The sequence below is a fragment of the Numida meleagris genome, chromosome 18, assembly GCF_002078875.1.
Source record: "Numida meleagris isolate 19003 breed g44 Domestic line chromosome 18, NumMel1.0, whole genome shotgun sequence".
In the NCBI taxonomy this organism is placed as follows: Eukaryota; Metazoa; Chordata; class Aves; order Galliformes; family Numididae; genus Numida; species Numida meleagris.
In genome coordinates, this window is record NC_034426.1 from 2,771,799 (window position 1) to 2,778,608 (window position 6,810).

Consider the following 6,810-nt stretch of genomic DNA (forward strand, 5'->3'; position numbering starts at 1 on the left):
AACTCTGAGAAGAGTCAGCTCAGTTCTCCCCGTTCTCCTTCCAGCTCCTCAAAACACCAAGGGCAATAAAGAGAGATTGAAGCAGAAAGCAAAATCAATACCGAGAAGGAACGTTCTGGGCTTAAACGCCTTCTGTAATATCACTGACTAAAAGCAGGTTAGAGCAAGGAAAGAGAAACTAAGAAAGAAAAACCCTTCACAAACCGACAGTTCAAGAGGAGTTGTGTTTGCTGCAGTGGAAGGAGCCACCAGCACCCGCATCCCGGCTTGATGTCACCGTGCACCCACCCCCCTTTGGGGACACATGGGGACAGCCATCCACCCGTCCATCCCGGATCTCCGACAGCAGTGATTTCCCTTCCTGCTCAGCTGGTCCTGCATCTCCCACACCCGCAAAGGGCTCATTCCAACTGCTGGCAGGCGCCTGCCCCAGCACCCTCACAGCGCCTGGCCCAGGAGAGAGCCAGCCTGCGCCTTCTTTTTTAATTATTGGGTTTAAAAATGAGAAAGGATGCCTACGTGCTCCCATGCATCAGCAGCAATGCGGTAAGATCCTGGCTGAGTTAAAAATAGTCCTTTGCCAGCAGCCGCCCACAGAAGCCCCTTTGCGTTCGCAGTTCCATCCAATGGCTCCATGGCATCGGGAGGTCACCAAGCAGGAAAACACTCATTTTGCCCCCATCAACGAGGAACCTACAAACACACGTATTCAACAGCAGGAGCTGAATCTGCGACAGTAGTGGAGAGAGAAATCAGGAGTAAGCAACTCTGCCCACGGGAGGTGGCTTGGAACGAGGTGATCCTTAATGTCCCCTCCAAGCTAAGCCAGTCAATGATTCTATGAGGAAGAAAACGTCAGAGTGATGCACCCATAAAAACAGCAGCTTGCCTGCAAAGAGCATCTCAGGAGCGGGGTCCTGCAGCTAACATAGGGAAACTTTTGCAGCGCCGCCGTGGGAGTCAGCTTTTATCACGGAGCACTGGGCGCACGCAGCCACTGACGGGGCTGTATTTATGCAGGTGTAATTCCCACGGAGATAAAGACCTTGGTTTTCAATAAGAGGCAGCATCGTACATAAATTACAATAGCAAACATCGGAAAACAAAGGCATGTTCAAGAGAGTGCGTAATCCTCGCAGCGGCAGCTTGGGAAAACCCCAACGGAGAGATGCGGGGAGCTCACCCACGGCCCAGGATAATCCCATCCCATCATAAAGGAAATACCTTTGGGCAGGTGGGAAACAAACGAACTAGCACAGCCCCTCAGTCCAGCAAAGCAATGCTGGGTGATGTATCCATCCCAGAGCCAGGGGATGCACTGCTCCACCGCGGCCATCTCACGGGGCTGCGGCTCACATGCGTTTCTCCTGCGCTTTGTGGAGTTTTTTTTTGTGTGTGTGTGTGTGTGTGTGTGCGTGAAATAAAATAAATAAATGCAACCTGACACTAATCCTAATGGTTTTAATAAATGTTTAATGCCTTGCTAAAGGTCGCCCACTCTCACTGAGCATTTGTATTAATAGCGCATGGGCTGCTCGGCGTTAACCGTGTTGTTTCGCGGGGGTTTGGGGCTAGGCACGCTGCTACGCCCCACGCTGTAGGACTGCATCTGGACTGGCAGGGAGCAATGGCACAGGGCAGTCCCTAAAACCCCCCAAAATCCCACAGCGAACCCAAATGACCCCCATGCAGGGCTCTCACACCACGCTCATCTCCTCTGGCCAAGCTTGATGTGGGGTACTGGGGTGCCCGCGTCTTTTCGGTGAGCTATAAATCAGGGTGAAGTGCCCCCTATGCTGTGTGTCTGTAATATCATCCAGGGGCTTTCAAGGCATTCGTCCCCAGAAAGGCGAGATGAAATTACAGCACTGCGATGCCCTGAAAGGGTGCGGAGCGATTTATTCTCGGCGATCCTCCTCTAATGACGCTAATTTATAACCTTGTCAGGAGGCGCACGCAGGCTCCAGGCACCCATACAGTTCCCTGCCCCCCGCGGGCTGCACGTCCCCAGCCCCAGCAGGAACCCAGATGTTTATCTGAGACCCAAAAACCCCAAAGACCCTTTAAACAGGCAGAGTTCCTAACATATTTCACCACCTGGGAGCAAGCCTTGCCTATGGAGGTTGCAGGAGGGCTTCCAGCACCTGTATGGACATGAACCCAACCCAAGGAGCTGCTCCCAGCCCCATGTGGACCATGCTCTTCCACCCCAACGGGCTCCGTGCTCCTGCATGGGATGAAGGATGACACTGGGGAAGCGCAGAGCTGTGTGTCCACTGCCCCATGGGCTCCATGGACACGGTGGCATCTCAGGGGCATCCCTGCACAGCAGGCTGTGAGCACCTCTGCTGCTGTCTCAGCCCCTCCACCAGTCTCCTGCTGCACCTGCACATCTCCTTATAGCAAAACTGGAGACTATGGCTTGGGAAGGTGACACTCACAGCTCAACCTGGTTTCTAGGGGCACTGCAGGTGACCCTCATGGAGGTGTCACCCAACAACCCCACTATGCTCCTATGGCTCCTGTGGGCATTGCAGAGCAATTCAACCAGCCCAGGCTGGTGAGAAGGAAGGAGGTCATAACGAAAAGCCCCTTCTCCATCCGACTGTATCAACAAGTCTCTCTTGTTGATACAGTTGATACAGTTGAACAACTCTCACTCCTGACAGGAGGTACAAGGTCCAGAGTGGACAGTGCCTCTCCAGTCCCACCACCAAGAGCTTGCTGAGGAGCTGCTGCCACTCCGCTAGCGGTAACGCCGCCCGCAGCAGTGCTTCAGCAGATGGTGGGTTGCAACATCCTTATATTTACCTAACGAGATTGGTTTATCGTATTCTTCAAACAATAAAGAGAGAGACAGAAGCCAACTCTTGGGCTTCGGCAACCCAGCTGCCAAGAAGAAAAAAGGCAGTCGGAGGAGGGCCTGCAAGAACAAAAATCATCACTTGAGAGGTCATGTTACAACCCTGATGTACTTCGTGGGAAAACACCAGCGACATGTATGCACCAAAAAGGATGTACGACTCAGTTCTTTAACTGCTGGGCTCCAAAATGATACGGAGCAGAGCTTGGCACAATGAGGAGCTCTCACCCAGGACTTGGCTGGGTAAATACTAATGCAGTACAAGTAACACAGATAATTCACACATACAGGCTGCCCAGGGTGGTGGTGGAGTCACTGTCCCTGGAGGTGTTTAGGAAAAGGGCACATGTAGCACTGAGGGACACGGTGGGGATGGCTTGGTGGTCGGTCTAGATGATCTCAGTGGTCTCTCCAACCTTCATGAAGCTATGAAGCATGCAAACCCTTCACACCACAGGGCACACGTTTGTTCTCCAGGAACATCACCTGTCCCCAGCTAAGTAGGACACGCAACATCTGACAGCAACCAGGCCTCGGGACAGCGCAATAAACACTCCAAAACCACGCTACGAAGCCTCCTGCCTGCAGGATTCTCACCTCTGTCATCTCCAGTGTGATTTACGCCCCACAACGTGTTCCAAGCAGGGCAGACTCCGCTCTCAGACACAGCGTTTGGGTGGTCCTGCGTGGGGCCAGGAATTGGGCTCCAGAATCCCTTCCAGCTCAGGATATTCTCTGATTCTACAGAGCTCCCGAGAGGCTCTGAGCCTCCACGCGGCTATTTTCTCCTTTTGATGTTGCAGATTTAGAGAAAATGAAGATGGAGGCACCTCGTAATTCAAGTGAAAGGTGGAGATTAGCTTTGAGGAAGAAAGTCCTGGTAAAGGATGATTAGATTGCTGCGAACCTGCAAAGGCAGAGCGATGGTCTTTGCTGGTCTCCTATTCGTTTAGCTGAAGTTAATTCTCTTCTTAAAACAGCCATAATAGCGCTGAGCAGAAACAAAGCCACAAAAGCCAGAAAATTCAAACAGAAGCTGTTTGTATATACAAATCTAAATCCCACCAAGGTACAATCTGCTTTTAAGAAGGTGATTCTTGCACTGAGTGCTTTTCTTAATAACATTTCACTAGCAGGGAAAGCTTTACTGATGCTGTAGGTAAGTCCCTTGGAAATCACCATCAAAGTATTTGAGAAGTGGCAGTTGGCAGCAAATCTCAAGCTAAGATTGCTCTGGAAACACGAAACCATCAGACGTCCCTCCCATATCACACAGGGATACAACATAAAACCTCCCACAGCTCCCCCATGGGATTTTGTCAGACAAGAGCCCCCTGCCCCCCAAATGAAGTCCCACCTGCACCATGATGCTCAGCACCCCAGCACCTGGATGGATGAGAACCCAAAGTAGGATCGTGGCTCAGCGAGGCAGGGCTCCCATCGCCTCCAAACGCAATCACTTGGCATTTTTCTCATGGGCTAGAAGCTAATTTGATCAGTGGGGCTGTGTTAAGAAGCAAGCACTAAACCAGCAGCCTTGCTCAAAACAACAAGCAAAAAACCCCAAACCCACCATCTATAAGTCCACTTGAATCTTGGCCACTGCACAGCCTGGAGTCTCCCACAGCCTCTGGCCAGACCATAGGCTCCAAACTTCTTTTTGAAGGCCGGGTTTCAAGAGATTTAAATGAAACACACCGGGAAGTGAAAGGCTACACCTGGGCAGAGCAAGGGAAACTGCTCTGGTCTGCATGAACCCACTGTCTCCCCAGCAAAAACGTCCTGCTTTCTGCTCTGCTGAGCATCCAGGAGGGCACTGAGAACACCAACAGACCCTTCCCTACAGCTTTCAGCTGGGAGCTTCCCAATAAACGAACTTAAAAACATTCTTAGCTCCTGGATGGATACCTCCATCCTGAGAAGGAGCTTCCAGTAGGTCTTCTCTTCCCTGTTCTCAACGGGAAGGCAAACAGCCCCCACCACTCACACCTTTGCCACGATGACCACCACGCATCTCCCATTCACAACTCAGACTCCAGCAGCAAAGGGAACAAACGCATCCTCCAAGAAGGGGCTCTGCTGTCCAGCTCGGGGACCGTTGGCACCGCCATGGGTGGCAGGAGACGAGCCCAGGCCCCCGGCTGCTGTCCCTCTGCATTCCTACGCTGAGCCTGACCGCCTGGGTGCAGCCAACCAAATTCCCAGAGGAAGTACAGGGCATTGATAATTGCCTCAAAAAATCCCAGCTATTTCCTGTGGGAACAGCAGATGGGAATCCCCCATTAGCTCCGACAGCGGGAGATCACTCAAGCCACTGTGATGGTCTGGGTTATGGGGGTTTGGGGTATTTTCTTCATTCCAGCAGAGCATTGCTCAGGGATGATGCGATGCCGTTCATGCAGGTGTGGGTGCAGGACAGCCAGACGTGTCCCTGTAGTGCCAGGAGACAGAAGGAGCCTAAAAATTGGCCCTTCTGCAGCACACAAGGTCCTGCAAGTCATCTCCCCATGCCAGGTTATCTGAACAGCACGCAAGGGCAAGGCGTCCCTAGCACCAGGCTTGGAGGGCAAGTTGCTAAATACGTCCCCAAGCAGGTTCCTTCCCTTCTCTCCAGCTTCTCATTAGCAAACACAAACGAGCCGGGGATGTTCCTGCCTCTCCTCCCCTGCACAAGCAGCTGCAGCAGCACGGAAGCAGCGGCACAAACACAGGATTGCTTTGGGGAACAAAACCCAGACACAGGCGGGATGTGCGGCGGTGCCCAGATCCGCCTAAACCAGCCCAGTTCATCTCATGGTTTCCTCCCCAAACCCAATCAACAGGCTGCAGGGTCAGGAAGACGCACAAGCATCCCCTCTGTCCCTGTTCCCTATGGTGGTTCCTAAAGGCCAGCAAGAGCACAGGGAAGCACGCGGCCCTGCAGCAGCATCTCCAAGAACATGCGAAACCCCCTCCAGGAGGGACGGCCCAACAGGGCAGCGCGTCCCTATGGGCACACATCTCCTTCGTCACCCTCCCGGGTGTCCCCATAGCACCCAGGTGGCATTTGCAGGGGAAGAAGGGAGAGCAGCAGGGAGCTCTGAGTGACACTGGCACAGGGCAGCATGGTATCTGGGTGGCACACGCGGCCACGTCAGGGCTCGGAGCTCCACCACGGGACTCGGGAGAAGCTTCAACACCGCAGCAGGCAGCGAGCTCAGGCTGCCTAACGCTGGGATCGAGCGCTGCGGCGATTTTCACACAAGTAGGAAATTCTGCCGGCTCAGATGGTCGACGGGTCACAGCAGCGGGGATCCTGCCGAACTGCCCGTTCTCCCACCGCAGCCCCTCCGCCAGGCTCACACACGGAGCGGCCGCCCCGACAAAGCCATCCCCGCCCGCCCGGAGCTCACAGCGAACACAACCGACCCCGCAACCCCCGCGGCTCCGTGGGGCGATTCCCGGCTGCGATCCCCGCGGTTACCTGCAACGAGCCGCCGGCTCCGGGGCTCACTCCAGCGTGACGCAGTAATGGGATCGCTCCGATTTACAGCTTATCCCGGCTAACCCCACGCGCTGGAAGGACAAGGGCACCGGGTGCTCACCGGGGAGGAACTTTCTCCCCATCGCGGCCAGCACCGGGGACCCCCATGTCTCCAATGTCGTCCCTACATCAGTCCGCAGGTGTGGTCTCAATGCCGCCTGTCCCCAGGTTTGCCGCCCGACGGTCCCCGATATCGTCCCCGGGTTTGTCGCTACGTCTGGTCCCCGATACCGCCCCCGGCTCTGGTCTCCGATATCGCCCTGTCCCCAGCGCTGTCCCCAGCAGCGGGCGCATCCAGGTGCCGCGCCGTCCCCAGCCCCACGCTGCGCTCCCGCCTCCCGCTCCAACCCCGCTGCTGTGGGGGGGCGTCCCGGCGCACCCCGCTCTCCTCACGCCGCGGACCGAGCCCGGATCCCCCCGAGGC

At 54.8% G+C, this 6,810-nt stretch overlaps 1 protein-coding gene across 2 annotated transcripts in view; it reads right to left on the bottom strand.

The window, feature by feature from the left end:
- GTF2IRD1 (GTF2I repeat domain containing 1) overlaps window positions 1–6,418 on the bottom strand; it is a 50,868-nt gene extending 44,450 nt beyond the window's left edge. For both annotated transcript variants that reach the window (XM_021415568.1, XM_021415567.1), the window contains exon 1: window positions 6,327–6,418. The gene's annotated coding sequence lies outside the window, so the exon portion shown is untranslated. The remainder of the gene's footprint in view (window positions 1–6,326) is intronic.